This window comes from Ursus arctos, unplaced genomic scaffold (genome assembly GCF_023065955.2).
Source record: "Ursus arctos isolate Adak ecotype North America unplaced genomic scaffold, UrsArc2.0 scaffold_6, whole genome shotgun sequence".
Lineage (NCBI taxonomy): Eukaryota > Metazoa > Chordata > Mammalia > Carnivora > Ursidae > Ursus > Ursus arctos.
In genome coordinates this window covers 70,935,751-70,950,711 of record NW_026623078.1, presented here as the reverse complement: position 1 = coordinate 70,950,711, position 14,961 = coordinate 70,935,751, and the positions used below count along the sequence as shown (strand labels likewise).

Below are 14,961 nucleotides of genomic sequence, written 5' to 3'. Positions count from 1 at the left end.
TTCCAAGTATCATTGAAACTACTACTTTCTTGAGATCTTTTTCTAAATTGTCATGCTTCACACAATAAACTTTTTGTGTCATTCACAGGTTTCATGTCTTCGTTGTATTGTCCTGATACACATAAAATAATGCAATGCTATCAAAACAAAGTTTTTCATGTGTGTTCCACATAAGATCATCTCGTGTGCTCCCCTGGTAGACATGCCACCATTAGAGGGCCAACCCCTTTCTTGTAGACTGGTCTCATTCATTTGGCTGCTGAATGTCTAAACGTCTTATGGATCTTACTAGGAGGCAGAGCCCACCTCCCATCAGAGAAGCTATAAATGCCAAATAGTCTCCTTCCCAGCTGCCTTTGCGGTTAAGGCGTGAGCATGTGCCTTCAGCTTCCGCAGTCAGACTTGCTCGTGCCTGGGTCTGGATCAACAGCTGGTGACCAGAAGCTGCAGGCACGGTGTCCGTGGTCTCAGTCCGCACAAGATAAGCTCCCAGGGCTATGGGCGCATCCAGCCCTAGCAGGTGAAGGTGACAAAAAGTGTTCTCACTGGTTCGAGATGACCCGGTATCACAGGATTGCCCCGAATTGCACACTCAGACGCTAGAGAAACAGGAACCCGGTCGAGGTGGTGGGCACTGTGCCAGCCCGAACACCCATACCTCACCCAACACGGGCACCTGCTGCTCAGACCCACGTAGGGAGGCAAGCCCCGTGCTACCTGGTCTGATTTTTCAAGGGAATTCAGAGTTTTGTGTGAATCTGATGGGCAACCCATTCACAGTAAATGAAAAGCCCTGGTGCGGGGCAACACTGACGGGCACAGGCCTGTGAGTCGGCTTCAGTTGTCAGGCCGCCCTCTGCCAAGTCCAGGGCTTCCTAACACTCTCACCTCTTACTGGCTCATCAGTGCAAGGTTTACTGGGGGAGAAGTGAAGGTACCTTCTCTCTACCCCTACAACATTAGTAAGACTTCAAGTAGCTAATAAGATTAAATAATAATATCATTCTTAATAGTATTATTACTTAATGATACTATTATATTTAATAATTCTATTATTAAGTATTAATAATTATTAATATAAAAGGTATTATTAAGTATTAATAATAGTATTATTAGGTGCATATCACTTAATAACATTATTCCTTAAAATGATTACTTTTAAGCATCACTAAGTAGTAGTAATAATAAGTAACCAATATTAGCAAGACTTCATTTTTTTTAAGTTGGTATAATTCTTTATTTTTAATAATAATATTTTTTATTATATTATGTTAGTCACAGTACAGTACATCCCCAGTTTTTGATGTAAAGTTCCATGATTCATTACTTGCGTATAATACCCAGTGCACCATGCAATACGTGTCCTCCTTAATACCCATCACCGGTCTATCCCAATCCCCCACCCACCCCCCTCTGAAGCCCTCAGTTTGTTTCCCAGAGTCCATAGTCTCTCATAGTTCATTCCTCCTTCTGTTTACCCCCCCCTTTCTTCTTCCCTTCCTTCTCCTACTGATCTTCCTACTTCTTATGTTCCATAAATGAGTGAAACCATATGATAATTGTCTTTCTCTGTTTGACTTATTTTGCTTAGCATTATCTCCTCCAGTCCCGTCCATGTTGTAGCAAATGTTGAGAACTCGTTCTTTTTGATAGCTGAGTAATATTCCATTGTATATATGGACCATATCTTCGTAATCCAGTCATCTGTTGAAGGGCATCTCGGCTCCTTCCATGATTTAGCTATTGTGGACATTGCTGCTATGAACATTGGGGTGCATAGGGCCCTTCTCTTCACTACGTCTGTATCTTTGGGGTAAATACCCAGTAGAGCAATTGCTGGATCATAAGGTAGCACAATTTTTAACTTTTTTAGGTACCTCCACACTGTTTTCCAGAGTGGCTGTACCAACTTGCATTCCCACCAACAATGTAGGAGGGATCCCCTTTCTCCACACCCTCTCCAACATTTGTTGTTTCCTGCCTTGTCAATTTTTACCATTCTAACTGGTGAAGGTGGTATCTCAGTGTGGTTTTGATTTGAGTTTCCCTGATAGCTAATGATTTTGAACATTTTTTCATGTGCAAGGCTTCAAAACTTCTAGATTTCTTAGTAGCCTTCCAAGGAGAAACTTCAGTCCCTGACTATAACACCATTCCATGTCTCTGTACTTTTGCTCATGTTGTTTTATCTTCCTTTATGAACCCCACTTTCCCTGATGGTACCCTACTTTTCCTTCTAAGCTCGGTGCGAAGGTCACTTCCTTCTGGAGGCCTCTCCTGGTTTCCTCTCCCTTTCCTTCTTCCCTTACTCATTCATCTTAGATTAGGTCACCCAGAGCACCAAGGGGTAATATTCCAGACCTTTCAAAGACAATGTGTTCACCCCAATTCTCTAGCAAACAGATGGATAAAGCACAAGCTAGCCCTCTACTGGGGGTACAATCCCAGGACACTAAGAAGGGGAAACAAAGTAAGGTAGGAAAGGCCAGAAAGCAAATCTAAAGTACCATGTTCCTGAACAGCCTACAGCTTCTCAGGAACGCAGTGAGTTGCGTAGTCCTATGCGATGCCTCTCAAGAGCCAGTATGAAGCTACTGCACCTTGAAACCATTACGGGGGTCGGGGGGAGCAAAGGAGTGAGGAATCTGTTGGCTCCTGTCTGTCTTCAGCCTCCCATTGGCCAAAATCAGAGCCCTGAGCCAGTGACTCCCCCAAACCAGGAGTGTTGGTGCTCGCCAGGGCTGGGGCTGCCCAAGGGCTCCCCGAGGAGGGGGGACTGGGGGGCTGCTGCAGTGAGCGCCCTGCAGGCTGTGCGGTTCCCAGCGGGCTGCCGGCATCATGGGCCAGTGCGGCAACACCCCCTCCAGGTCCATGCTGGTGTTTCCCCACCTCATCTTCTGGGGGGCAGCCGGCATGTTATGCCACGTGGGAGCCCATGTCTTTCTCATTCATGATGACCACGACCCCCTCTTTGAAGATGGGTACACCCTCATCCCTGCTATCGCGATCATCCTGTAGGAGCCCTGCTTTTCCTTATTGGGCTACTTGGCTGCCGTGCCGCAATCCCAGACAGCCGCTGCGGACCTGCCATGCTTGTCATCAGCCTGCTCTTGGGTTTTGTCACAGAAGTTGTTGTCATGGGTTGGGGATACGTTTACAGAGCAAAGGTGGAACATGAGGGTGATGGCGGCATTCAGAAAGTGTGTGAGACCTACACGGGGACCAACACGGATGTTGCGACCCAGGCGGGTGGTTATGTACAGAGACAGCTGCAGTGCCATGGAGCTCACAGCTACTCAGACCGGTTCAAAGAAACCAAAAACCAGAGTGTCCCTCGTAGCTGTGCAGAGGGACCGCCAGCAGCTTACATGGCAGGCTGGCCCACCCCTCCAACCTCTGTGCCGAGGGATACAGGCTCTAGTCGTAAAGAAGCTACGAGAAATCCTGGTGTGTCTTACTTGGGCAGTGCTGGCAGTGGCAGCTGTCCAGCTGCTGGCCGAGCTACGTGCACGCATCCCATTGTGCAGGAGTCGAGGTCCTGCTCAGGAGCTCCTCAGCACCGGCAGAGCCTCCGCGTAGTCGAAAACGCAAGCCTGAGCTTTTTAGTCTTGTTCTGATTTGAAAGGTTCTGATTTGAGCAGGTCTACTGCTGTTGGTGGCCTCCTGAGTTCATTTAGTTAAAGCACACGTACACAGGTGTCGGACAGAGCAGGGGGCTTTTCACGGGCCCACCCGCTTCCCCACCCACCTACGACTTTCTTTTTGCCTATTCTAGCTGACTCGCCATGTCCCCTAAGTTTTTAAGTATGGCGGTATGTGTTCTAGTTTTGGAACCATTTGCAGGTGGCATAGTGTGGGAGAACCAAGGAGGGCTGGGGCCTGCTTCTGTTACCTCCATGGTGCCAGAGTATCAGTGGGTCCTTTCAGTCTTCATGCTGGAGAACTCTCAGCCAAAGGTTTCTGCGGGGAGAAGGAGGAAATCAGCTGTGGTTAAAGTTAACACCAGATGGTGCCCCTCGCCAGTGTCCTTTTAAAAAACATACACTGTAGTCCCCTAAGATACCAACTGTACAAAAAGGCTAAAATAGATTTTAGAATCATACGGTGTGTATCTTGGTTCACCTTCAAAATCAGACCGATCTTTGAAACTGGTGGTTATTAGTCAAAGTTGGCTCTATAGAAAGAATATCATAAATGCACTACCGTTTTAAGACAATTAGTATGAGGGTGTGAATGTGTTTCTGTACGACTGAGCCCATTCATAGTAAGTCTAAACCCTTTTAGGTTTCGACTTTTCGGTTTAAGGTACCCATGTAGACTAACAAAATAGTATGTAGATGCGATCTCTGTTGTAAAGAGAAAAATCGAACTCCATAAACTCTGTATCACCCCTCAAAAAGAAAAAGATTTAGTGTCCAGGTGCACACCGGCCTCCCAGGAGGACAGCCTTCATGTAGCACTTTCCTCACTGTATAAAGTAATGCTTACGTGTCTCTTCCACAGTGGTGCGCTCAGCGACACCAGTAACCTCTTCATCACCTTTATCGTCAGCATTTGCACAGTGCTCAGCACACAGTAGGGACGGAGGTGAGTTTGCTTTGGTCCAGCGGACATTTATAAAACATCTAGTGCCGTCCAGTGGAATGAGACATGGGGGTGGCTGGTAATACCTTTAAATACCAAAACCATGATTCAACTCAGTACTGTAGCATTGGCAAAAACTTCACATCTTAGAGTTCTCCAAGAAAACAGAACTCATAGAAGATATACCTATCACTGACTACTAGGGTTAGTTAGTTAGTTAGTTAGTTAGTTAGTTAGTTAGTTAGTTAGTGTATTAATTGGCTCACGCAGTTGTGGAGGCCAAGATGTCCCACAATCTGCCCTCAGGAAGCTAGAGACTCAAGAAAGCCAGGACTGTAATTCAGTCCAAATCCGAAGGTCTGAGAAATGGGAGCACCCCTGTCCAAGGGCAGGAGAAGATGGACATCCCAGCTCAGGAAGAGAGAGCAGAAATTGGCCCTTCCTTTTCCCTTCCTAGTCTACACGCAACAGATTGGCTGATGCCCCCTCACGTCAATGATGGCGGATCTTTTCTCAAGTCTACTGACTCAGATGCTCATCTCTTCCAGAAACACCCTCCCAGACACACCCAGAAATCACGTTTTGCTAGCCATCTGGGCACCTCGTTAGCCCGGTCCAGCCGACACATCAAATTAATCAGCACACTTTCCCACCCAAGGTGTGCTGACTTCCGGCCTTCCTCTCCATTGCAGTCCCCACGGGCCCCTCAGGGGCCTAGACTCTCTTCAGGTACCACGGTACAGTCTCACCTTGGCTACTTGCTGTAGACAAAATTCTACCAAATTAAAAAAATCTGCAGTGTGTACGATATCTATAATTAGGCACCTGGGATTTCACTCTTGTCAACGGTGAGTGATATCCACATGCCTAAACAATGCAGTTGATTTTTCTACAAGAAGGTTTTTGTGTATCCTTTCAGACAAAAATGTTCTTTTTAATAGTCTTTACTGTAGTAATTACTTTTATTTATTTTTTTTAAAGATTTTTTATTTATTTATTTGACAGAGATAGAGATAGCCAGTGAGAGAGGGAACACAAGCAGAGGGAGTGGGAGAGGAAGAAGCAGGCTCCCAGCGGAGGAGCCTGATGTGGGGCTCGATCCCAGAACGCCGGGATCACACCCTGAGCCGAAGGCAGACGCTTAACCGCTGTGCCACCCAGGCGCCCCTGTAGTAATTACTTTTAAATACTTGCCCCAGCAGGGCTCCCTCCAGCCCCTAGAATTTCCCAGATGACACTGAATTAGGACAGAAGAATATTATTACATAGAAAAAGATTAGAAAAAATCCATATGGGATTTTTATATTTGCTAGCGGGGGGGTGGGGTGGGGAGTGTCTTTTTCGATTCTTATCACTGTTTATTTTGTGCATCTACTTAGCACATAATTATTTTGTCTGTGTGCTTGTTTTCTCAGCTAGCTAGTCAACATCTTTCGGGTACATAGCACCCAGCTAGATATCTCCACTCACTGATAACTTAAAAGGTTTCATGTTTTCTAGCCATTTAATATGTACCCCAGAAGTGAAATGCAAAATTTCAACTTGCTCTTCTCAGGGGGCTGATAAATATGAGTAGAATGAAAAGGAATTTTAAAAACTAAGTTATGATAAATAAAATAAGTCTCTGTGCCTAATTAATAATTAAATTCCTTGTAACGCTTGGCACTCTTGTTACTTCGAGAATTCTATCTCCAAAAGTAGTCTTGACTCTTAGGAAGGGTTAGGAAGCCTTAGTTATCCATTAAAAAGTGATGCATAACCTTTATCACTTCACCCTTTGGCAACAACGTTTTCTATGGCATATTGGTCAGCAGGTGAGTTATTAGTTTCCTGTTCTATTAATTATTTATCCATTATTGCTATGCATGACTTACACCGCAATTTTCTACAGCCTTTATTTAAAGATAGTTCAGGAATATTCAGGAGATCTGAAATGCAGGCTGAAAATGATTTTTTATGGAACTGCAGTAGTCTACCTGTTGCCATGTGTTTATCATCAAGTAAAGCTTGTAACGCCCCTGAGGGAGCCCACACATGTTGTGGTCCTTGAGAGAGCGAAGGGCCTCTGGACAAATAATTTTCAGTGTGTATCTTCTTTATAAAAGTTCAGGTCTTGAAGTCAGCCAGCAAAATAGAGCCAAAAAGGGGGGCAGGGGGGAGGTGTGGAAGGCAAAGAACTCCTATCTTAGGTATCTTAGTCATGTGTACCCTTATAAAGTAAAATTTGATTTCTAACATGGAACAGGCTTTCAGATGCCGTAAAAGTGATAGGAGTCTGGGAATGCGGATCTTGCCTCTTGCTACTGACACGGCTTTTCTCAGAATCATGAAATGAAAAGTCAGAAATAAAAATACTCTTGGGGCGCCTGGGTGGCTCAGTCGTTAAGCATCTGCCTTCAGCTCAGGGCGTGATCTGGCGTTCTGGGATCGAGCCCCACGTCAGGCTCCTCTGCTGGGAGCCTGCTTCTTCCTCTCCCACTCCCCCTGCTTGTGTTCCCTCTCTCGCTGGCTGTCTCTGTCAAATAAATAAATAAAATCTTTAGAAAAAAAAGGCAATAAAAATACTCTTTTGCACATGAACACCGGCAATGCTAACAACCTAGCAAATTTTTGGAACAACAACAAAACAATTTTTATTGATGTTAATTCATTTCAGTAAAAAAGGACCAAATAAACGGTCCTACGTGGAATCTCAGAATCAAAGTCATCTTAAGATGGAAGGGACTTTACGAGGTACTGTTCTAACCCCCTCGCTTCACAGCTATAAAAATGGAAGCCCAGAAAAACAAAAGGACTGTCCAGGCATCAGCTTACTACAGAGAAGCAGGACAGCACCGAGTGCCTTGTGGGCGAGGTGGCCAAGGAGACATCAGTGTCCTTGGAGTGACCTTGTGAGCAACTACCTTCTCTACCGCAACCCAACCAGGCCGAGTATGACTGGAATCAAATCTCTTTACACAAACCAAATGAAATTTACTAATCTTCAAAATTTTAATTAGTAAGAATTTATTATTTATTTTTTGAAGAATTTATTATTAAGTAGTCATTAAAAAATATAAGTATCTGAGAAAAGATTGCTTCTGCTCGTGTGATATGTATATTCCTGAAAACCTGTAAGGTTAATTTGTACAAGTAAAAGATATTTTAGACACTTTGTTGGCTTCTTATTTCTCTCAGATGCATTCAGCATCGTTAACTACCTTCCTTCTTGAAACACCCTCTTGCCTTTCTAGACATCACGTTCTTCTGACTTTGCTCTGCTCTTATTCCGGGCTCCTTCTGTCTCCTTTGATGTCTCCCCTCCCTTTCTCTGCCGAGCAGGTAAGCGTTGGCGCGCCTAAGCCTCGATCCTGGGCCTTCTCTTCTCTTCTCCTTCCTTCTCTGCATTTCCCTTCTCTATCCTCACACTCTCAGGAGTCTCCACCTGGCTCACGACTTACGTGTGTGCTTATGACTCCAAAGTCATAAGTCTCTCACCCAGGCACCACGCATATGTTCCCAGCTGCTGGCTTGACATCTCCGTGGCTAATAAACATCTCGCACTAACAAGATCCAAGCCAAGAGTCCTGCCCCCCTGCTCCCAGATCTCTTCCTGCTGCTGCAGTGATTGGCACTGCCTCCACCCAAGAGTTTGAGCCTCAAATCTGAAAGAGGCACCCCTGATTCTCCTTTGACTTCATCCAAAAGTCAACCCGCCAACAAGTCCTCTTGGCTCTACTTCCAAATCTCTACACCCCCCATCTGCATCCAAGCCACCTGCTTATCTCACCTGCTCCACTGTGAAAGGCTCATACCCTGTTTCTGCTCTTCCGCTCTATCCCCTTAAGTCCGTCGTAGCCCACACAGGTAGAGGGAACTGTGAGACCCTCACTCAGATCCTGCCATGCTGTCATCTCAAATTCTTTAGTGATGTCATGCTTCTCTACGAATGTCCTCCGAATCCCACCCCCTCACAAAACGCCTACAAGGCTCAGCTGGATCTGCTTCCACCCCCTCCCCACTAGCATCTCACTCTCCCCCACCCTCCAGCCGCCATCTTTTCTACCATTCAAATGGACTAAAGCCTTTCTACCTGGGGGCCTCCTTTCTCTCCCTAAACTGCCTCCCCTAGTTCTTCAAATGCTTCATCTAGGTCCCTCCTCACACAGACTGTCCCTTCCTGCCCCATCACCACTGGCCTCCCCACTTGCTCACTTCCAATCACCCCGTTTATTCCCGTCACAGCCCCACACTCCTAGCAACCTGTCACTCTGTTGTTTGTGTCTTTGTGTACTCGTTTATGTTTCTGCAATAGAAGGTAAGTTCCACCAGGGCCCACACTTGTCACCACCAATCCCCAGTGTCCAGCAGAGCACCTGGCACATAGCAGACACTCAATAAATAAGTAAGTAGTGCATTAAAATGTGCTAATGAATCTCCTTTAAAAGGATGGTAATGGGAAACAAATAAAGAATTGCAGGGTCATTCACATGCACATCCTTGTTCATCTTCCTACCCTGAATTGGCTGAGAGTGAGAAAAACGTGTGTACACACACACACACACACACACTTTCCAGCCAGATGATTTATTTACGGAAGATTCACATGAACTAAATTCCTGCCCAAGAAATGTTTATGTCCCTTGGAGATGGTCACCACAAAATCTGGCCTATGACAGGCAGCTTTCTAAAGAATCCATTGCTCTTGGCCACTCACTCAACAAAGACACGATGTAAGTGTGAAGTCAGTGGCGTGCCTTCCACGTGACAAGTGCCACACAAGACTCAGATGTACAGAGGTGAAGAGGAGGCCGTCACTGTCCATGGGAAGCCCTGCTCTGGGGTGAGAGTGTGTAAGCTGTAGGGTGAGGGCTGACCTGGGGGACGGACCTGCATCCAGCGATGCCACACACTCAGTTGTTGTATCTCGTGTGTGTTTTCTCACTTTCTCTGATGAACCTTTGAGTTCTTGGATGGTCTTGTTCCGTTCCTTCTGCCTGCACACATCTCAACACTCTACCATCTGTCCATGTGGACGGATCCCCAAACGGCTCCATCCCTGACTTCTCGGCGGAGCCCAGCACCTCTTCCTCCTCCTGCCTGTTCTTTTTAATATCTTATTCCCTACAAAGAAACATTATGTTCTTGGAGGGCAAGCACCCTATTTTTTACCTTCCTTTCTTCTGCCCCATGGTGCTCGGCACAGGGTTATAACACTCCGTATGTAGCAAATGACACCCGTGTTAATGAATGAATGCTGGGATCTGAAACCCTGCAGTGTAGACCAAAAGCACTGAAACCCTGCGGTGTAGACCAAAAGCACTGGTTCATCTCCACAGAAGGACGGACAGTGGAGCCCCGTCCACCAGCCGGCACCGAAGCAAAGTTTCCAGGACAAAGCCCACAGGATGGAGCTGGCGGAAAGGTGTCGCTGCACGGGTGCGTGGGCTGCAGTTGAATGTGACCGTGGCAGTGGCCAACCACAGGCTTGTTGCCCGCAAGGGAGTGCAGCAAGCTGGACCAGAAGTCAAAGCTCCAGGGAGGGGCACTTTGCTCCTCTTTTGACGGCTCCAAGGTCAGTTCCCATACTCTCAGTGGGTCCAAAATACTCTGGGCCACTGTTTCCTCCTACTCTTCCCATCCTCAGGATCTCTCTCCCCTTTCCCTTTCATTCTCTCCTCTTACTTCCTGTGCGCTGCTCCTTTTACCCTCTGCAGTGGACATGTCTTGTTTTGGCCAGCCTACCATCCATTCGCCCTTCTTTTATTAAAAGCATTCTAGTTTTCTCTGGGTGCCCACCCCTTCCCCCACTCTCAGACCACCCACATGGTTTTGGTGGGGTTGACGCCTCTCTCAACTCTAGAGGTGACGTGAAATCCAGTCCTCACTATGTCCCCCTAGCTATGGTGGTCAGTTCAGAGAAAGTATGAGTCCCAACCGCCACCAGAGATTTGGATCAGGATGTGTATTTGGATTTGGGGGAAAGGAAAGCTCTCATTTTCTTTGCACTAGTCTTGGAATTGTAAGGATGAAAATGGGGAATCACCAGCAGCCATCTTGCCCCTGAGAAGAGGGATCCCTTTGAGAAGTGAGAAAGCAGAACTAAGAAGTGGAGAGAGACCATCTATTCTGGGAATATATTTTGAGTGGCTAGATCCTGCTATGCCTGAAGCTAACTATCTTTTCCAATTATGTGAGCCAATAAATTCCTTGTTTGCTTAAGTGATTATGAGTCCGGTTGTTGGTCACTTGTAACCAAAAGAGTCCCAATATGTCTTCCTAAATCCAAATTATTCATAGTATTTTAGGTCTGGAAGTAAACATGGAGATGAAGTTCAACCCTTACATTTTTATGGTAGAAACCCAAGAACTGGAGAGAATGTGACTTTACTATGAGCACACTCCTAAGTTGTAGCAGAGACCAGCCCAAAACCCAGGTCTTTGCTCTCCCAGTGCTATGGTTTTTCTGCTACAAAATGTTATATTAAATCAAAGTGTTCTTTCTTATGTGGATGTTTCATTTCCCCAACTGGAGCATAAACACCTAACAGGACAGAGGTAGGAGCTATGTCCTAGATTTTTCATATGCTCCGAGCCTAGCATGGTATCTTGCATGTGGCAAACATACAAGTACTAGTGAACCAATCACTGAGTTAAGAAAGCTTTTTGAACCATGAGAGTTTAATTTTTATGCTTGCATGATGATGTGTTGCTCTCGGGGTTTTTACTATTGGAAAAGTATAGAGTATGGAAATATAGTTGTTGGGGCTCCTGGTGGCTCAGTCATTAAGTGTCTGCCTTTGGCTCAGGGCGTGATTCCAGGGTCCTGGGATCGAGCCCCGCATCGGGCTCCCTGCTCTGCTGGGAGCCTGCTTCTTCCTCTCCCACCCCCCTGCTTGTGTTCCCTCTCTCGCTGGCTGTCTCCCTTTCTGTCAAATAAATAAATAAAATCTTAAAAAAAAAAAAAAGAAATATAGTTGTTGTTAGCAACTGTAATCATTTCCTGTAGATGTCAGTCTTTTTGTCTTAATAACAGCTGCTATTAAGTAGCCGTTGTACGCAGACACTGTGGGGATTTGTCAAGCAATAAGCCTATCTCTGCCCTTGAAAATTGATTAGCCTCATCACATGGCCTTCTCCCTGTGAGCCTATGTCTTCACATGCTGTTTTCCTCTTCTTAGAAATACACCAGTTGTTATGGGTTCAGGCCCATTCTAATGATCTCAACTTAACTTGGTTACATCCACTGAAACTCTATTTCCAAATAAAGTTACAGGTACTGAGGATTAGGACCTCACCATGTCCTCTGGGGGATACAATTTAACCCATAAGAGATGTATAAATGACATTTTTAAGAAGTGTTAGAAACTTAACCTTGGTGGGTGGTACAGAAGGAGAAGACTCTTCTTTGGCAAGATCAATCTATGAATTGCTATTGAGACTCATAAGGTTAGAAGGAGATTAGGGCTCTGGCTGGCATCACCACTTTGAGAACTATCAAAGTCCAAGAGAAGTAAATAAACAGGCACAGTCTAGTAGAGAAAAATATGAGGCAGCACCTATAATAAGTTAGAATCACTAAATAGTTAAGATGATACAAAAAAACCCTCCCCTCACCGTTCTGTGCCCTCCCTCCCTCTTCTTTCCTCTCCTCTCCTCCAACCATGACAGCCTCCCAGAAATGACCTGGGGTCACAGGAATTCCCCTTCCTTCCTCCTACTGCTATTGCTTGGAATTATTGTAGCCAGCGTCCTCTGGATCCATCCAGCTGGGGAAGCAGAGAGGAGGTCACACTAGAAACAGCTCTGTTCCAACCAGATCCGAACTCGACCACGTGCAAAGTGAAATTACCAAGAGGTGTTTACGGTGGTGGTGATCTCGAAAAATAAAAAGGTGCGTTAACCTCTACTTGTCTTCTAAGCTTTCTGTCTCACCTCCCTGGAGCCATAAATTATATCTCTTCTGTATGCATTTCCTGTGAGCCTTTGAACAGAACTTATCTCTACTTTCCATACAACACATCAAATTGCCCTGCTTCTCCTGAACTTTGAGCTTCAACAGCCTGGGGTGGGAGAGGAAGAAAGGAAGGAAGACTTCACTGATCAAGCCTTCTAGGACGGGTTAGTGGCACAAAGGGTGGTTCCAAACCAGCACAGATGTGGGGCAGGAGAACTTGGCCCTGAAAAGTCTGGGGCTAGGAGAAGGCAGAGACCTATAGAGCCCAAATTAGATACTAAAGGCCAAGATCCTAGAGAACGGTCAAAGCATTCGTTGTTAATTTATGTCTTCTTGTCATCCCCCAAACCCCATTCCACTGCAAATTCCTGGAGGAGAGTTTTGTCTTGCTCACCTCCTGCACCCGTCCTCCCACCTGGCACACGATATATTCTGGCTTCTTTGATCATCTTTCTTTTCCTCCAGTTAGCGAAGTTGTTTCCAATTTCTGAGCCTCAGCACAAACAGAGTATCTGATTTGGAACACTTTATTTTTTCAAATGATGGGCTCCTTCTCATCCTTTGGTTCACATCTTAAATGTTATCTCCTTGAAGAACTTTACCACTGCTTAAAGTAAATCACACACACACACACACACACACACACACACACACACGTTCACCTCGATCATAGCATCCTGCTGGTTTTCTTTACAGGCTGTACAACAATTTGTAATGGTTTATTTCTTGTACACTTGACTACATTCTAGGAAGAGAAAATTTGAATCTATCTTATTCATTGTTGTAGTCCTAGAAATTAGCACATCCAAGGCATTCAAGAGATAAAGGTTAAAGAACAGAAGAGCGAATATATACATTCAGAATTTAATGAACCCATGAGAATTTTAATATTATGTTGCATAAGAATTAGCGTAAAATAAAGATGGACTCTTGGACCAGATGAGGAAAGATATATTCTTTAATAATTATCTAGGATCTTTGGAATAACTCAAATTAAAGCTGAAACCATTGCAAGCCTATACTTGATGCAAATCAATTCCAAATGGATCAAAGAGGTATGCCTTTAAAAATGAAGCCATTCTGGGGCACCTGGGTGGCTCAATCGGTCAAGCATCCAACTCTTGTTCTTAGTTCTGGTCTTGATCTTAGGCCCGTGAGTTCAAGCCCTGCATGAGGCTCCACACTGGGCATAGAGCCTACTTAAAAAAATAATAAAAATTTAAAAGTATATAAATAAAAAAGAAGCCATTAAAAAACTTGAAGAAAATGTATAAGAAGTCTGAATCATCGGGGTGCCTAGGTGGCTCTTTCAGTGCTCAGGTCAATGATCCCAGGGTCCTGGGATCGAGTCCCCCATTGGGCTCCCTGCCCAGTGGGGACCCTGCTTCTCCCTCTCCTCCCTGCTTGTGCTGTCTCTCACTATCTCTGTCTCTGTCTCAAATAAATAAATAAAATCTTAAAAAAAAAAGAAGTCTGAATCATCTTAATGTAGAGAAGTTTCTCTAAGCAAGCCAATATATCCATAAAACCTAACACTCTCTCTTTTTTTTTTAAAGGAATTTATTTATTTATTTGACAGAGAGAGAGAGACAGCCAGTGAGAGAGGGAATACAAGCAGGGGGAGTGGGAGAGGAAGAAGCAGCCTCCCAGAGGAGGAGCCTGATGTGGGGCTCGATCCCAGGACCCTGGGATCACGCCCTGAGCCAAAGGCAGACGCTTAATGACTGAGCCACCCAGGCGCCCCAAAAACCTAATACTTTCTGTACTCACACATACGTGTTCAGAACACATTCAAACAGAAACAAAAGACAAAACAAATTGGGGGGAAATAATTGTTACATTTGACAAAGGCCCAGATCTTATTATAAAGTGTCGTTACAATAAACAATGAAGAGACTAATAACTCAAAACAAAAATAAAAGACATAAGCAGACCACAGAAAATTCATGCAAACGACCTTTAAGGGATGGGATGTATAACGTTAAGAATGTCAAAAGAAAGGAATGTAAATTAAACACAGAGATAACCATTTTTCACCTTTGAAATTGGCAGAAATGAAAAACGTTCATAGTATTTAGTGTGGCCACTTTGTAGAAAAAACGAGCCCTGGCATATCATTGTAGGGGGATATACATTCCACCTTTTGAAAGTCAGGCTCAAAAAGAGAGAAAGAAAGAAAGAGAGAGAGAGAGAGAGAGAGAGAGAGAAAGAAAGAAAGAAAGAAAGAAAGAAAGAAAGAAAGAAAGAAGAAAGAGAGAGAAAGAAAGAAAGAAAGAAAGAAGAAAGAAGAAAGAGAGAGAAGAAAGAAAGAAAGAAAGAAAGAAAGAAAGAAAGAAAGAAAGAAAGAAAGAAAGAAAGAAAGAAATAAATCCAGGCTCGTGGGTCAGCTGGACATTGAGTAGTTCCGCATTCTGACAGCTGTGCAGAGAACAACCAGGCAA

The 14,961-nt window shown here is 44.8% G+C and overlaps 1 pseudogene; it reads left to right on the top strand.

Moving 5' to 3' along the window:
• Positions 1-2,838: 2,838 nt before the first annotated feature.
• On the top strand, positions 2,839-3,579 carry LOC113252633 (tetraspanin-3-like; annotated as a pseudogene).
• Positions 3,580-14,961: the final 11,382 nt, after the last annotated feature.